Source organism: Lactuca sativa, chromosome 4 (genome assembly GCF_002870075.4).
Source record: "Lactuca sativa cultivar Salinas chromosome 4, Lsat_Salinas_v11, whole genome shotgun sequence".
NCBI classification, from domain to species: Eukaryota; Viridiplantae; Streptophyta; class Magnoliopsida; order Asterales; family Asteraceae; genus Lactuca; species Lactuca sativa.
Genome location: NC_056626.2, coordinates 175024720 through 175043302, shown reverse-complemented (window position 1 = coordinate 175043302; position 18583 = coordinate 175024720). Strand labels below are relative to the sequence as shown.

General features: G+C 40.0%; 1 pseudogene; it reads left to right on the top strand.

Moving 5' to 3' along the window:
- The first annotated feature begins 11663 nt into the window (after window positions 1-11663).
- On the top strand, window positions 11664-12394 carry LOC111906269 (uncharacterized; annotated as a pseudogene).
- The last annotated feature ends 6189 nt before the right edge of the window (window positions 12395-18583 follow it).

The following is an 18583-nucleotide window of genomic DNA, read 5'->3' as shown; positions in this document are numbered from 1 at the left end:
GGATCGTCCCAGGTTTCCTAAATAGTTGCTCAACCTTCTCGATCACCAATCCCATTGCACATGGTCGCTCTCCAGCGAATACTCTCCTCTATCAGCGTACTCATCTGACTAAGGTATCTTCCTAGGATCCTCCTAGGTTCTCACATTTCTCTGCCATCAGCTACTGAAGAACTCCTAATGATGCCAGCCATCTACCTCCTGAATATCGTGATACTCACTCGGTAGCTGACTCCCATCATCAAGATTTCCACAAAGCACAAAGCAAGCAGCATTCGGGCATCGAATAACCTCCACCATCACGTAAAACCACTCTGGCATATAAATCCTCTCGCTCTATCCACAAATCAAAAGGCATCGTTGACCCAAGCAACCCCACCCCTCATGGCATCTAACTACCCTCTCAGTAGATTCCTCCAAAAGCACATCTAGGTATCTCTCCTAGATTACTCCACTACTCAAACCTCTCTCTAAAAGATTCCTGCTAGATACTCCTACTCAACACATACTCAAGTCACATAACAGATAGCAACAACTTCTATGCTAAGGTATCACAAATCAGCCAACTCTAGCCCAAAAATATGAAGTACCTAGCCTATCCTCTACCATGAGTAAATATATCATAATCAAAATTAAGTAATGGTATTTTGGGAAATCACCATTTGGGATCTGGCTGATTGTACACACTGCTCCAACTCGTTTTCTCTTAAAACACTTTCTCATTTTAGAAAAAATCAAGTATTTTTAAATTTTTTCTCAAATCCTCGGTTTGAGTTCAGACACACCCGAAGGTATATCCGAATCCCTCAAACCAAGGCTCTGAGATTTTCATTTTAAAATCTCAAAATTCTCATTAACACATTTCAAAAAAAAACCCCAAAGTATCAAATTGTCAAAACACATATCCACAATCGTTAAATAAAAATCCAGGATCCTCAAAACATAACTCCATCTTGTGCGTACAATCGAGCAGGCGCCTTCCCGCGATCCTGAAAAGTACCTGAAACACATATCACACAACACGGGAAGCACGAATGTAACGCTCCATTTCTGGTATGTAAATTTAATTAAAGTATCTCCATTTCTTAAGGGGTACTCGATGAGTCTGTAGCCCGAATCATCGAGTAGAAGCGGGATGAGCTCGCGATTTAAGTTGGCTACTCGGTGAGTCCATATGTTGGGACTCGACGAGTATGCCTGTCAGGATGAAGCCCTAATTTCAACGGTTTGTACCCTATTTAAACGGCATTATAGCCTCCCACCCCAGCCTCCAGTACCTGTAGAGCATTTCCCCTGTAAACCCTAGCCCCCATTGTTGAGTTTAAGTGTGTTTGTGCTAGTTTGGAAGCTTTGGAAGAGAAGGAAGGAAATAAGGTCCATAAAAGAGAAAGGAGATCCAGGATTTAGCTTCCATCTATTTCTCATTCAGGTAATGAAGTTATTACCTTGTGTATTTCTCCATTAAACCCTCTTTTATGCTTGTTATGTCTTCTTTGGAGCCTTTTATGATTCAAAACTTGAGATATGGACTCTCCTTTGGATGGAAACCTTAGATCTGGACGTTATTGAACTCCAGGAGCTCATTATAGCCACCTTTATGCAATCTTGGCCTTGTTCCAAACCCTAAGTGCTTAGCATTTGTTGATTTTGGGTATTTTAGCCTCATACTCTTGTGCATGCACATTAAGTTGGAAACTTTACGTGTAAAACCAGTCCTAGAAGCTCAGATCTATGATTTGGAAGCACTGAAATTGATTATAATCGACTGTATAGTAATAGCATGCTTGGGACTCGATGAGTTGTTCTTCAACTCGGCGAGTTGTTCTTCAGACTCGACGAGTTGTTCATACGACTCGGCGAGTCACAGACTGGACGTGTATGTTGAAGGAGAACTCGACGAGTTGTTCATACAACTCGGCGAGTCGGATGAAGTTAGACTCGATGTTAGCATTGAAGAAGAACTCGTCGAGTCTTTGCCAAACTCGACGAGTAGAAGCGGGTAGAGAACTAGAATGGATGAAAGGGACTCGGCGAGTTGACGACCCAACTTGGCGATTCTGGTCAACAGGAAGTTGACTTTGACTAGGAAGTTGACTTGACCAGGGGTAAATAGTCATTTTACCCTGAGATCAGTATTCAATATTTGATTTAGTGTTTATGGGATTTGTAGCCGGGGAGTTCCGGAGCAGCAGTTAGGCAGTTTCAGATTTAGCATCTCGGCAGCCAATGTTATGAGGTGAGTTTCCTTCCAGTAGGAACGGCTCTACGACCACAATGTCGGCCCGTCTAGTTAGTAGTAGTTCCGGACTGCGGTTCGAGGCAGTAGTTCAGTGTGCTTGATGTCTTTTTGATTCAAGCCTGTCTTTGTGTTATGTGTTCCAGACTTGGGTCCGATGCACTATGCAGTATATTTGATTATGTTAGTAGTTATGATTATGTTATGCTATGTTCAGTCAGTTTCCGGACTTCGGTCTGATGCAGAGGGCGAGGCCCTGGTTAGTTCCGGACTTCGGTCCGATGCAGTTTCCGGACTTCGGTCTGATGCAGAGGGTGAGGACCTGGTTAGTTCCGGACTTTGGTCCGATGCAGTTTCCAGACTTCGGTCCGATGCAGAGGGCAAGGCCCTAGTCAGTTCCGGACTCTGGTACGATGCAGTTTCCGGACTTTGGTTTGATGCAGTGGGCAAGGCCCAATATGTGTTTATATGTTGTTGTATGGTATGTGGTAGTTTGGGGGAGCTCACTAAGCTTCGTGCTTACAGTTTCAGTTTTGATTTCAGGTACTTCCACTAGCAAAGGGAAGAGCTCGGGTTGATGGTATCGCACCCACCACAACTTCAGTTTTATCCTGGGAGTTTTATTCAGACACTTTGTTATGATTGATACAGTTTTGTTTTGACACAATTACTATGACTTTTGAGTACTCATTCCATGGTTCTTATTATATATGACATTGGATGATGTGATTTTTAGTAACATTAAAACAAAAAATTTTGGGTTGTTACAACAAAGCTTAGTGAGTTCCCCAAAATAACGCATACACAAATAATAAGCCTCACATGGCTATGACTCGGCATGGACCCTCCGGTCTCATGCATCTCGGTGTGGACCCTCCGGTCATGTGTCTCAGTGAGGACCCTACGGTCTAACAACTCGGTTTGGACCCTCTAGTCCAGTATCTCAGTGAACACCCTCCGGTCCCACAACTCGGTTTGGATCTGCCGGTCCTATCTCAGTAAACACATAATATAGCATATATATCACACAGACAAAATGAATAATATCATACTACTCAATTAAGCACATAGGACCCTCTGATCGCACAAAGATACCACTCATGGTAAGTATAGTGAGAAGACTCACCTCACAGAGTAAAGCAAAATATCCCGCACTCGAGCTGCTGGTCAAATCTCCGCCCCTCTATGGCCTCCAACATCCATAATTGACCAAAACCCTAAAGTCAACAGGAGTCAACAGTCAAAACTGATCCAACTCTAAAAGTCAATAGAAGTCCACACCCAAGTCAATAGTTCCTATTGACTCAACTCGCCGAGTATAACTCATGACTCCTCGAGTCACTCAGAACTCAGTAATCGCGAAAACCCGTCTCTACATGCCGAGTTGCTATCCTACTCGTCGAGTCCATACAATGTCCAAAAGATCAGGAAAACCCTACCTACTCATCGAGTTGTCTCATCACCTCATCGAGTCCACTCTGAATCCAAAGACGGGTAAAACCCTCTCAACTCGTCCAGTTGTCTCATTAGCTCGCCGATTCTGTCCTTCGTCCAAACCATCAGGTAAACCCTAACCGACTCGTCGATTCGGCTCACCAACTTGTCGAGTCTATTCAGTCCATTTCCTCATTTAGACAATTTTGGACAGAAATAAGGTCTCATACTCTGGATCTAGCCTCCTGAGGCTGAATCCTCATGTAAAGTTGCACCTTTACGTTCATACATGGCATATAGGGCTCAAGATGCCAAAACAAGCTCCATAAAGGTCTTTATGCTCGAATACTTGCCCAAAGCTTAATAAAGCTCGAATCTTTAGGCTCATATGGACTCATATAGCTCAGATCTATAGTCTCAATTTCCATGGCCAGCTCAACAACTCCAAACCAAAAGATGGATGGGATAAAGCCCTGAAACTCTCTAGAAAGAGATCTAACAAAAGGAATGATCAAGGAGATATCTTTTTACCTCCAATTGACAGCTAGCACCGAAAGAACACTGGACTCAAAGCTTCTTCTTGTTTCAAACCTTCTTGCTCTTCATTCTTCTTCTAAAAATGCACTTGAACACAAGATCTTTAGCCTTTCTCTCCCTCTTAAAATGACTACAGCTCGTCTAGGGTTTCTCCGAGTGTGTCTAAATGGCCAGGGATGCGGAAATGAGGGCTTAAGGGCCTTTAAATAGTGTGCAAGACCTAAAATTAGGGTTTTCTCAATACAGACTCAACTCATCGAGTCCAGCCCCCGACTCGACGAGTAGGCTTCAAAACGCGCGTGGCCAACTAAGCCCCTACACGACGAGTCAGGACCAACCAACTCGTCGAGTAGGTTCCCCAAAGTACAATATAACTCTTAAATTCTCATTCAGGAATCGGGGTGTTACAATTCTCCCCCACTTGAATTAGATTTCGCCCTCGAAATCGCTCCCTGAAAACACATAGATCAAACGCAATAACCCGAGAAGCACCACCAAAAATCTCATATCATACAACAACCTCCCTTCCAAGACACCTAAACCTAATCAGGAACTCCCAATCCCAAAATAGGATGGACCCCTCTGCCGTTGAGGTACCAGTTTTGACTCTCCAGAACCTGGAAGTTTTAGTGGTTTGTCTCCCTGCTAGACGCCCATGCAAGTCGTTGACCAATATCTGGCTAACGATCACTCATGACAGATATACCAATCGATCCAGATCGTAGCTCAAAAGGAATGGAAGGGTCACATCTCACTAGGGACCCACCACCTGTACTGCTATCATAACCCATCTTAAAAAATGAACCTCAATATTGTGTCCTCAGACACAATAAAATGATCATGCCCGCTCGGAACCATCCTCTGACGTCTATACTCATAATCCCTAGATTCCTCTCAAATACCCCTCCAACATTGAGAACAAGGTCAGCTCCCGGCCCAATAGTGGAACTTCCAAAGGATACCTATTGCACTCCTAATGAAACGACTTTGCGGACTCCTTCTCACAATAGCTATCTCAACCCATCAAGACACAGAAAATCACGAAGTTCGCTCTACCTCAAGCGAATCACTACAACCCCATATGAAGTCGTCTCACCTCCAACCTTTGTCGTCTACCACCTACTGATTCCATGCGTCTCGTGGACCTTCCCAAAACAATGTACTGACCTACACATGTCTAAAACATCTGATGGAAACTATTACCTCTCAAAAGGAACCCATCCGGAAATTCGGAATCTCATCCTGCCTACTTATTACACAAATATGGCCAAACTCAAACTCGGAAGTCTGATTCAACAGGAAAAATTGAAACCACTCACCTCCAACCTGAGACTCAACTCAAACCCTATGATCCACAAATCTATGCGTACACCCCTCTTCCAATTTGGATATAACGATTCCCGACCATCCTGGAGACCCCAGTCTTGCCCCTGGTCCAGCCTTCAGTTTCCTAAGACTCAATTGGTAAGGATACCTAAGCCTAAGAATTTCTCTGTGTCATGCTCTAACTAGTGAAGGCTATGGCTCCTCGCAGTTATACAACAATCTTTCACTGACTAACATGTGCTACGACTCCCCATAGCCCTATGACACTCTCTCCCTGACTCATGAATGCTACAGCTCCCCGCAGTATTACGATACTCTCTCGCTGACTCACATATGCTACGATTCCCCTCAGTCATAAGATACCCTCTCTCTAACTCATGAAAGCTACAGCTCCCTGCAGGCTTACGAAACTCTCTCACTGACTCGTAAAGGCTACGGCTCCCCGCAGTTTCACAATACTCTCTCACTCGCCGTGGGCTCACCCCTATGGTTTTTCCCCAATAGTCCCAAGTGATTACTCCCACTTGAATCTACTCGCTCTCTTACCACCCCATAATCTCATCCTCAAGTCATCTCCCCACTGAATTCACTAACTCATGTTCCGCAGTCGCATCATAGATAGGTACACACACCCACCCAGATTAAGCATCACTACTCCTGATGAAAATCTCCTCAACAAAGCACTTTCTCCTACTACAATTCACATTCTTGGACAATTCCGTCCAATGACAAATAGTTGAAGGGCTCCCACTGGAACACTAGTCACTCGAAACTCTACTTGCCATCTCACTAAATCAAGCCTCAAAATAATCCAAAAATTTTAGGCATCATACTCGGATACCTCGGTACACCATCACAGAACCTCGCGATGTCTTGCCTCAACCACTGATCTTCCACTCACCGCATCTCGTATCTTCGAAATACTCCAGCTCGCCAATTGAAACACGGAGGAAGCGCCAATGACTAAGAACATGTTGAAAACAATCTGAAACCCCATCCTCTACTGCTCAAAACCTATGCAAGAATACTCATATCGGCACTGAAGTTGGTTGCCAAAACAACTACTGCCTTTCCTAGAGTGCATAAAACAACCCATACATCGAACTAGAAATTCTCAACAGTCGAAACTGAACTCCAACAAGCCAACCGTCTCAAACTCATCCACTACAAACTTGAAGAATCCATAACTGCAATAAGGTTCCTGACCAAAAGCTACTCGTTGTGGATACACTCATCCTTTCCTAAACACGTACAACATGCATCATCTCGCTATGCACCTCGCCTCATCCACTAATAACCCAAGTCTCATGTGTCCGTACCGTAGATCTCCATAACCAGTTCTCTAACCTCACTTGAATAGATCGCTATTCCTCTTAATAGAATACCTGGTTCTCCCCCCACTCAGGGTTCGAACCATCACCAATTGGCATACCAACAGTCTACTCCATAGGCTGTTTCACCAGGTACATCACACTTGAATCTTGGAATCATACCTCGCAACACTCGATGATCTTCCCGATAGAGACCAAGAAACTCCAAATATCCCGAATCCTGAATCTCAGCTGAAATCCTCGGAATCCTGCCCACGTGACTCCCTCTAGTCATCCCGAAATCTCATACCAACACACCGCCGGATATCCCAACTGTACCGAATTAGCCATGACTCTCAATATGGAAGTGATGCATTATCACACACTGTGTCTTCGGTCCCTCAACCAACATTCCATCGCGTGGATCATCATAGAAGCAAGAGACCTCACTCTCATAGTCAATACACAAAGTACGCAACGAGGGCCGCCGCCCCGGTATACTCCTATTGATCACCTGAATCTGCTGCTAAAAAGTATGCCTTACTCAACTAAGGCAACTCCTTGTCCTCATCCATCTCAGTCCCCACCAATGACTCTTTCACGGTATAATAAATACCTCGCAACAACATATCACAATTACTCTGGTGAAAACATCGCAACTATATGATAACCTATGGAATTACCTCCAAACTCTAGAATTGGAAGCTCGTTATCTCGTTCGCTCCACACGCGAAGCGGAAATAGTGTAATCTTCGTCACAGGATGTGACATCTCAACCATCGGTCGAGAACTCAACCCAGACCGCAATCCTCCTCCGCGTATCACCACCACTTTTCCACAAGTCCTACCACTCCAACTGGCAGCCCACCAGTTAACTCCTCGAGATCTAAAACTCAATCCCCTCACAAGGTACACTCTGTCGAAGCTCTACCAACATGGCCCTGTGGCCCCATAGTTTACCATATCCATTCTCGGTCTAAACACCCATCGTCGAATAACTGCTAAAAATGGCAACACACTCTGCTACGAATCATGGTACCCGAACCATGTTATCTCCCTACTACCTACTATTTAGAACCTCTGGAATCCTCCCTGTTTCGAGTATGGGTCCTCTGCTTTCAGTAGTATGGGACCATACTACCTGCCACATCTACCCATACATTCCACACAGATCATCCAGGGTTTCCTAAATAGTTGCTCAACCTTCTCGATCACCAATCCTATTGCACATGGTTGCTCTCCAGCGAATACTCTCCTCTATCAGCGTACTCATCTAAATAAGGTATCTTCCTAGGCTCCTCCTAGGTTCTCACATTTCTCTGCCATCAGCTGCTGAAGAACTCCTGATGATGCCGACCATCTACCTCCTAAATATCGTGATACTCACTCGGTAGCTGACTCTCATCATCAAGATTTCTACAAAGCACAAAGCAAGCAGCATTCGGGCATCGAATAACCTCCACCATCATGTAAAACCACTCTGGCATATAACTCTTCTCGCTTTATCCACAACTCAAAAGGCATCGTTGACCCAAGAAACCCCACCCCTCATGGCATCTAACTACCCTCTTAGTAGATTCCTCCAACAACACATCTAGGTATCTCTCCTAGATTACTCCACTAATCAAAGCTCTCTCTAAAAGGTTCCTGCTAGATACTCCTACTCAGCACATAATCAAGGCACAAAACACATAGCAACAACTCCTAGGCTAAGGCATCACAAATCAGCCGAATCTAGCCTGAAAATATGAAGTACCTAGTCTATCCTCTAGCATGCATCACTAATATCTTGTAAATATATCATAATCACAATTAAGTAATGGTATTTTGGGAAATCACCGTTTGGGCTCTGGATTAATGTACACACTACTTCAACTCGTTTTCTCTTAAAACGCTTTCTCATTTTAGAAAAAATCATTTCTTTTGAAATTTTTTCTCAAATCCTTAGTTTGAGTTCAGACACACCCGAAGGTACATCCGAATCCCTCAGATTAGTGAGTTCCCCAAAATACCACATACACAAATAATAAGCCTCTTATGGCTATGACTCGGCATGGACCCTCAGGTCTCATGTGTCTCGATGTGGACCCTCCAATCATGTGTCTCAGTTAGGGGTGAAAACGAGCCGAGACGAGCCCGAGCCTGGCCTGGCTCGGCTCGGGCTAGTTTAAGTTATATAAGGCTTGATCTCGTGCTCGGCTCGAGTCGAGCTTCCTTGTACTTAGCTCGGCTCGAGCTCGTAAAGAATTATATAAGCTCGACTCGGGATTGGGCTCGACTAATTTTTTATTTGACGTGTCTAAATAAGCTTAAGCTCGGCTCGAGCTCGTTTACTAATACCCTAAATCCAAAATTACCCTAATATGTTTATATATATATATATATAATATTAAATTATATTATATAAAGGCTCGTTTAGGCTCGTGAGTCTAATCAAGCTTAATGGCATAGGCTTGAGCTCGAGATCGTTTAATAAATGAGCTTAATATTAAGCTCGAGCTCGGATCGGGCTGGTTTAAAATCGATTTCGAGTCGAGCTTTTAACGATCCAATCTCAAGTAGCTCGCGAGTAGCTTGGCTCGTTTGCACCCCTAGTCTCAGTGAGGACCCTCTGGTCTTACAGCTCGGTTTGGACCCTCCAGTCCAGTATCTCAGTGAAGACCCTTCAGTCCCACAACTTCGTTTGGACGCTCCGGTCCTATCACAGTAAACATAGATTATAGCATATATATCACACAGACAAAATGCATAATATCATATAACTCAAGTAAGCACATAGGACCCTCTGGTCGCACAAAGATACCACTCATGGTAAGTATAGTGAGAAGACTCACCTCACAGAGTAAAACAAAATATCTCACACTCGAGCTGCTGGTCAAGTCTCCGCCCCTCCATGGCCTCCAATATCCACATTTGACCAAAACCCTAAAGTCAACAGTCAAAACTGATCCAACTCTAAAAGTCAACAGAAGTCCACACCTAAGTCAACAATCCTTATTGATTCAACTCGCTGAGTACAACTCATGACTCGTCGATTCCCTCAGAACTCAGTAATCGCGAAAACCCGACTCTACTCACCGAGTTGCTAGCCAACTCGTCGAGTCCATGCAACGTCCAAAGGATCAGCAAAACCCTACCTACTCGTCAAGTTGTCTCATCAACTCGTCGAGTACACTCTGAATCCAAAGACGGGTAAAACCCTCTCAACTTGTCAAGTTGTTTCATCAACTCGCCGACTCTGTCGTGCATCCAAACCATCGGGTAAACCCTAACCGACTCGTCAAGTCTATTCAGTCCACTTCCTCATTCAGAAAATTTTGGACATAAATAAGGTCCCATACTTTGGATCTAGCCTCTAAGGCTGAATCATGCACATAAAGCTACAACCTTTACATTCATGCATGGCATATAGGGCTCAAGATGCCGAAACAAGCTCCATAAAGGTCTTTATGCTTGAAGACTTGCCCAAAGCTTAATAAAGCTCGAATCTTTGGGCTCACAGGGACTTATATAGATCAGATCTATAGTCTCAACTTCCATGGCCAACTCAACAACTCCACTACTAGAAAAACAGCCTTTTACGACGCGCAAAACACGACGCTCTTTGATTTATGTTACGCATTAGAGAGTGACATTAAAAAAGTGTCATCTCTTCAAAAAATTTAAGGATTTATGTCGCGCATTACTGAGTGCCTTTAAATTAGTGTCTGATGTAAAAATATTAAAAACACGGAAGGCACTTGTGCGTCATCTGTGAATGTCGTTTTATATTTTTTTTAAGAAATGCGCGTGTCCGAGGGAAAATGAAATCCCCCAAAATTTTGAACACCCGCCATCCTCCCTGTGTACTCTCTACACCCGCCAAATCGATTTCATTCTCTCCCTTCCTTCTCTCTGCAACCCCTTCCTCTGCGATCGACTTTCACTTCCTTCTCTGTGTAAACCCTAATCAAACATAACGCATTTGCAATGGTAATGTCTTCTTTCACAAAATAGACGATTGAGCGAAGAACTAGGGCTTCTGATGAATCGAACATCACCAACAATGATAGCTACCCATCATAATTTGTTTTTTCTCTCGGACTCCACCATTCCAACATCGCACGACAACAGCGCTTGCATCTGCTGCATCTTCTCCAACATTGGATTCTGGTTCTGGAAAGCGCTTGCATCCACCTTCTCGTCTCTCCCCCTCCACCGTGTTTTCTCTCATCTCTCTCCTCCATAGATGGAGATTGTCGGAGACATGAAGGGAGTAACCGAAGGAAACCCTAAAACTACTCTGATTGCATAAACACTTCTTCTCCTGCAACTTTAGGTAAGTCTCTCCTCCATAGAGTATAATTTCTGCTTTCATGTTTTTTCATCTTTAATCTTTCAAACCCCTTTCTTGTTCTTCTTTCAGTGTTAGAATTTATCTGGATTTAGCTCTTTGATTTTATAAGATCTTCATAAATTGTTCGGGTTTCTTGATTTTTGGAACCTGCATGTTTATTTTCCTTCCCAATCTGGGCATTTTTATCTGTGATTAGTAAACAAATTAGGGTTATGATTCTTAAACATCCAATCCTTTTGCCTTTGTTCTTGTTCTTAATGTTTTTCTTTTTTAGAAAATTCCATCGTCTTTAGTTCTTGATCTTGACTTTGAAGACACCCATGTGTTGTTTAGTTGAAATTCAGTTTCAAGATCATGATTCTTCATTAACTAAATCAACTTGTCAATCTTACCCTGAAGTTGCTAGTGCTGGAGAAAATTACCATTTAGCGTTTGAGAGTTGGAATTGAAGATATGGAATGGAATTGAAGCTCATTTAGTTGCAATAATGGTCATATCTGTGATCTGTTATTGCTAGGCAAAATGGGTCCCAATCATCAATTACAACAGCAAGGGTAGTGCCCTATGCTTCTTCAGTTCCAATTGAAGGTTTAGTAAATTAAAGCTTTAACCAAGGTAATCATCTGGGGTATCAAAGTTACTGGGATGCAACATATGCACATGAATTGACAAATTTTCGTGAACATGGGGATGCTGGTGAAGTTTGGTATGCATATCTAATTGACTATGACATATACCTTCTTTGACAAGATGCTTTTTTGTATGACTTTTTAAATTCTTTCTAAAGGTTTGGGGCAGATGTCATGGAAATGGTTGCTTCATGGAAAAAAGGACTATGTGCTGACATTTCACAAAGACATTTACAAATTCAACATAAAATTGATGACTCTGAGTCTGTTAGTCAAGAGGATAAAGATTTAGCAAGATGGAGTGTTCTTGATGTTGGAACAGGCAATGGGCTACTTCTTCAAGAGCTTGCTAAACAGGGGTATAGTATTATACATAATAACACTTATTCCTCCTTTTGGTACGATGATAATTGATAAATCATTCTTTATTACTTTTGATGTTAGTATAAATAGGTTCTCTGATCTCACTGGAATAGATTATAGTGAATGAGCAATTAGCCTTGCTAGAAGCCTTGCTAATCGTGATGAATTTATTGGTATCAAACTATTGGTTGATGATGTTCTTGATTTTTTATTTACTCATATTTAATGTCTATTGGTAAGTTACAATTTGCATTTACTCATATTTAATGTTTTTTATTTTTGATTTTACAGCTCCTGATATACATCGATCCAACAGCACAAAGTTCTAGGGATATGCTTGGTATTGACACTCGAGGTTGAAAACTTCAACGTCATGTCAGGGATAAATATAAATTTATTTCAAGTTTGGTCCATTATACCCTTGGTTGACATTTATAAAAAACTTCCTGGAAGTTACTAAAGAAACAGTCGTTGCCACCTTTGTGCTATTCATCAGGTGTTAAATGGCTTCTACCAACCTTGGACATGGCGGAGTTGGCAGTTCCAGAGTTGTTACCGGCTTGAATTATTTATCTAGTTCAGTTGACTGGCTCGGGAGAGAGATGCTTGAGATGCGACAAGGTAGAACATGATGATGAAAGAGTGAGTGCAAGTTCCTTTTCCCTTATCATAACTTTTCTTATATATCATTCATAAAATTCTTATATATCATCAGTTGTTATTGATAATCTGTTCATGTTGGATTTATATTGCAGGAAAGTGAACCAGAGATAGTACATGGTGTGGGTTCTGAAGCAAGGCATGTTATAAGAACAACAACACACCCGGTCTTCTTTCTGACTCTGTCATGTAGAAATCGATTGCATCACTTATTCCCTTATTCTCTTGTGAGTATAAAAAATTAGCTACATCATTAACCTAATTTGTGAATTATTGATTTTATTAATTGTTGGAACAGGGGAAACTTGGGGAAACTTGTGATTTCTTTCTTAGGTATCTAATTGCTAATTTTATAGCTACATCATTAACCTGCTACGGTTGCTATTTGAACTTTGAAGTGTTTTCTGCCTTTTTGACCATTTTACCCCTGCTCTGTGTTTTGCTTAGTTGTTGTGTTTGTTGGTCTCAAATTTTTTCCCATGCTTTTGGAGCTGTGTGGAGCTTGCTGCCACCTTTTTGGAGCTGTGTGGAGCATTCTAGGTGGTTGTAATGATCAGTCTAAACAAGTTTGGAGTAATGAATTTTCAAGAATTAGCATTTTTCATGGGTTTCAACTACAATCTGTTATTTAATTTTTATATGATATAAAGGCTTAACATGGGTTTCAATGTTTCATGCAATTTAAAAAGCAAATTAAAACAGAGCTTTGAGAATTTAATATATGTACATATGGTGGTCAAATGAAGTTGTGTAAAAAATGTTATATGAAATGGATGTGGGAGTATTATGTGGATGCTACAACAGGTAGGTAAGCTTCAATTTCTACCTTTTAATTTCTCTCATAAGTTGAAAATTTGATTTCTAGTTTCCATGGATCCAACCTTAATGTTTTTCATCCTCAAAGGTAATACATGTTTGCTGAAGTACCAGACGACTACGAATAGATATAGACTCTACAAATGTTCAGGTGGGTATTTTTTTCTGAAATTCACATAACTATATCTTTGATAGTCATGTTTGTTTGTTCGGTTGTGCAAGGACAATTAGATGGAGTTTGATAGCACATGCAGCTAGGGAAGTGGATTGGAGTGGGATAGAAAATAGAACAAATGTAGCTAGGGTAATTGTTTTCTGAATTTGGTGTAACTATATCTTTGATTTTGTTTTTCATCTTACCTTTTATGATTTGAGTATGAAATTTTATTTTATATTATGCAATGGATTGTATTTTTTGTATATGCTATTTTATTTCTATTATGAGAAATTAAATGCAAATTTAATTTGAAAATTAATAAATATATAAATTTATTTTTTTTAAACATTTAAATTTACGATACGCAAAAATGTGTGTCATCTTCATTTATGACATGGCCTTTCTTGACATGGGCTTTCTTGATACGCATTGCGTGTCATTAACACACGCGTCGTAAGGTTACGACACGCGAATGCGTGTCATCTTCCTTTATGACAGGGCCTTCCTTGATACGCATTGCGTGTCGTAAACACGCGTCGTAATTGCGCGTCGCAAATGAGCGTCGTAAATGCGCGTCGTCTATAGACGACGCGCAAAAGCGCGTCGTCTCTCTTTATGACAGGGCCTTCCTTGACACGCATTTGCGCGTCGTCTGAGCCTTTTACGACGCGCAATGAGCGTCGTAAAAGGCTGTTTTTCTAGTAGTGCTCCAAACCAAAAGATGGATGGGATAAAGCCCTAAAACTTTCTAGAAAAAGATCTAACAAAAGGAATGATCAAGGAGATAGCTTTTTACCTCCAATTGACAGCTAGCACCGAAAGAACACTGGACCCACAGCTTCTTCCCGTTCCAAACCTTCTTGCTCTTCATTCTTCTTCTAAAAATGCACTTGAACACTAGATCTTTAGCCTCTCTCTCTCTCTCTCTCTCTCTCTCTCTTTCTCTCTCTCTCTCTCTCTCTCTCTCTCTCTCTCTTTCTCTCTCTCAAAATGACTACAGCTCGTCTAAGGTTTCTCTTAGTGTGTCTAAATGGACTGGGAGGCGGAAATGAGGGCTTAAGGGCCTTTAAATAGGGTGCAAGCCCTAAAATTAGGGTTTGCTCATTACAGACTCAACTCGTCGAGTCCAACACCCCCCAACTCGACGAGTAGGCTTCAAAACACGCGTGGCCAGCTCATCCCCTACACGACAAGTCGGGACCAAACAACTCGTTGAGATGGTTCCCCAAAGTACATTATAACTCTTAAATTCTCATCTAGGATTCATGGTGTTACAAGACTCTAAGTACCGCATCCAAAATCGATCTCTACTCGTCGAGTTGGGCTCCCCAACTTGTCGAGTCCCAGTACAAAACCCTAAAAACATAAAAAAAATCAATTGATACCTGGAACATGCGTTACAGCCCATAGTATGTTGTTATTATACTTGTGTTATTGGTTATGTATTGGTATTTTGAGGGAACTCACTAAGCTTTGGGCTTACAGTTTGAATTATGTTTCAGGTACCTCAGAGGATCGCGGGAAGGTTAAGGCGTGATCATGCACCTCCTCATAATGTGTTTTATCATTTTGGGAAAACTCTGATGTTTAAACTATTTTGAAAACAATATGTAAATAATGATGGTTTTTGGTCGGTTGAAAAAGTTTAAATTTTTATGAATTTTTATGGTTGTTACAAAATCATTGCAAAGGCTAAAGCGAACAAGTAATACCCAGATGGAGATATAAAGCGTATTTCAGATATGATTAAGTGGTGGATAGTCATTCGGAAGACTTTAATGAAGATTATTCCGAAGGTATTTGAAACAGTGCAGAAGACTAAAGAAAAGACCACTACAACAACTTGACACAAAGGGGAGATTGTTGGGATTTGGAATTAGATTGTGTCTAGTTGTAAGTGTCTGTAATGTTTAGTGTCTTTTCTTTGATTCCAAATTGAGTGTTGTAATTCCGATTTCGGAGTCTTATTTAATCTGTCAACATAGGATTCCTTTCTTGTGCTTATTTGACGCCTATATATAGGAGCATTAGTTAGTAGATAGGTAAGAGTTTTAGACATAGAATATTTCTGCACAATCTGTTGTAAATAATTATTCTCTCGAACCTCTAACGAAATCAGATCTTATTTACATCTTTGTGTTCATCCAAAACATTCATATATTCAAATGACGTTTTCATCTTAGAATATATCGTTCCTAAAGTTCTATCAATTTCTTTCTTTATATGGTTGTTTTAATCTTTACTTACATGCAAAGTGATCTTTGGTAGGATAAATAGTTTTATGTTTATTTAAGAATTTAAAGCTTCTGTTGTTGTTTTTAGTTTTTTAGAAAATGATTTTTGAATAAAAACCAAAAAATTAAAACCTCAAAATAGAATCTAGATTAACTATCAAATTCTTCAAATCAAATTACTAATAAAATTCACCATTAATGGAGCTTCAAAGGCTCATAAAACCCCAAACTCTATAGCAGCACTTCACATGAGAGTTCTCTTGGAGTTTAATAAGTAGATTTTAGAAGTGAGCATAGAAAATTAATTAGAACTCTATATCACCAACATTTTATGGATTTGGAGAAACCTCCAAATCCTAACTCGAAAATAAGAAGGTGAAGAAAATTTATACATTTCCAATGTCTTCTTTATGAACCTTGGCTTCTCTAATTCTAATGCTTCTTCAATTATGCTACTAAGTCTCTTCCGGTCTCATTAAATCATCATTTATCCTTTCTTCCCCTCGCTCTATCTCTCTATCAATATATTTGAATGAAGAACTCGAAGAGGATGGAATATCTAGCTTATTAACTTTTCACTAACTTGATAACTTATACCCCCATTCCTCTCTTTCCAACATTTTCCCATAATGAATTCAACTATCTAATTTGTTTCATATTTACATTATAAATCTATCCCTAGTAAGTTTCTTTTCTGTTTGGTCCTTATAAGAGTTAGTCTAGTCAAATCTTGGTCAAACACTAGGCTCTTGTCTAAATTACCATTTTATCCCTAGTTCATAGATTTGACCCAAATAAATATTCATTCACTTTAAATTGACTTTATAAGTAAACAAAATATCGATCATTATTACTCTAAATTTTAAATTCATTTATTTTATTTTATTATTTGATTATTTGATTATTTATTTCATACAATTTTATTTTATCCCTAATTTAGGGATGTTACATAGGTATGCATCCTTTTTTGGAATCATGTATATTTATTGGAACATCATATCCAATTTTAAATTTGAGTGCATCAGACATTGTAGGAGACCGAGATCTGCTTAATGCCAATGCCAACATATATAATATAAATATGAGTCCTCTATTGTAATCCTACATCTTGAACCTCTTCAAGACATAATCTATGTGTGTATTATGGCTTAACTCAATGAGGTGTCTATATACATCGTTATAGATCTTGATGCTCTAGACGTATAGTGCATTTCCCATGTCTTTCATAAAAAACCATTCCCAAGCTAAGTTTTTACACAGTGAAGGTTAGAACATTATTTCTCATGAGTAGTATGTCATCCAAATACAGTACGAAGAAGACTATAATTCTCCTACTAACTTTGACCTATACACAAGCTTCATTTTCACTCTTGACAAATCTAAACACCTTGATTTTCTCATCAAAGCAGTTACTGCAACTTCGAGATGCTTGTTTGAATCCATAAATATCTCTCTGAAACGTACATACTTTATTTGGATACTTGGCATGTATAAAACCATAAGGTTTAGTTTTCCATTTAGGAAAGCAATTATTTCACCCGTTTTCCATATTTTAAAAATCAAATTTGTTTTGGAAACCAATATCATGATAGATTTTATCATTGTCACAGGTGAAAAGGTTTCTTCAAATTCAATCAATTGGGTTTGAGTATAGCCTTTTACAAATAGTTTTACCTTGTATGCATGTAGCTTTCTATCCATGTATTTCTTCTTCTTAAAATCATGTTTACATCCTATTGTTTTACAGTCATATGTCCAATCAACCAAATCTCATGCTTTATTATCATACACGATATTCATCTCGGTTTCCATAGCTCCATTTATCATACTCTTATCTGCTATGACCTCCTATTAACCAGTAGCTTCGGAATCCTCTATCGTTAACTCATTACCCTCATATATGAATAAACCATACCTTTCTGATTAATATATGAATAAATCATACCTTTCTTTGAATCATTGCTACCTTTCATCGTGGTAACTTCATTGGCATAAGATCTATTTTGCTAAGCTAAATAACTCTCATCCTTTTTCCTTGCTTATTTATTTTCGAATTTAAAGTGTCCCTATATATTTTGGTATCTTTTTTTATCATTTCGTACAAACCTAGCAATACTTGCGAATAGATGAAAATACATGATCTAAATTTATTTCAGCTTCTTTGCTAATTTGGCCAAGTCATAAACCTTTAAAAACCTAAAAAATGCAAAACATTTACCTATCTTTGAAGGCTTCCTTTCAATGTAGACGTCAACAACCACCCTGTACTCCCCACATAATTTTCTCAAATCTTATGTTTCCATTTATGATGAAAATTTGTTTATGTAAAAACAAATTGAGAAGCATTCCATTGAATTACCATAATTTCTCATTGGTTTCGAACTTTTCCCTCACACATCTTTCATTCCTATTCCTTTCTCGGGTATCCCTTTTTCTTGAAACTAAAATTTCATTCCTATTATGTCGATCCCACATTAGGTTTAAATGAACTAACATCATCACCGATGATGTCAGCACACCATAATAACGTTTCGTAATCAAATATTAA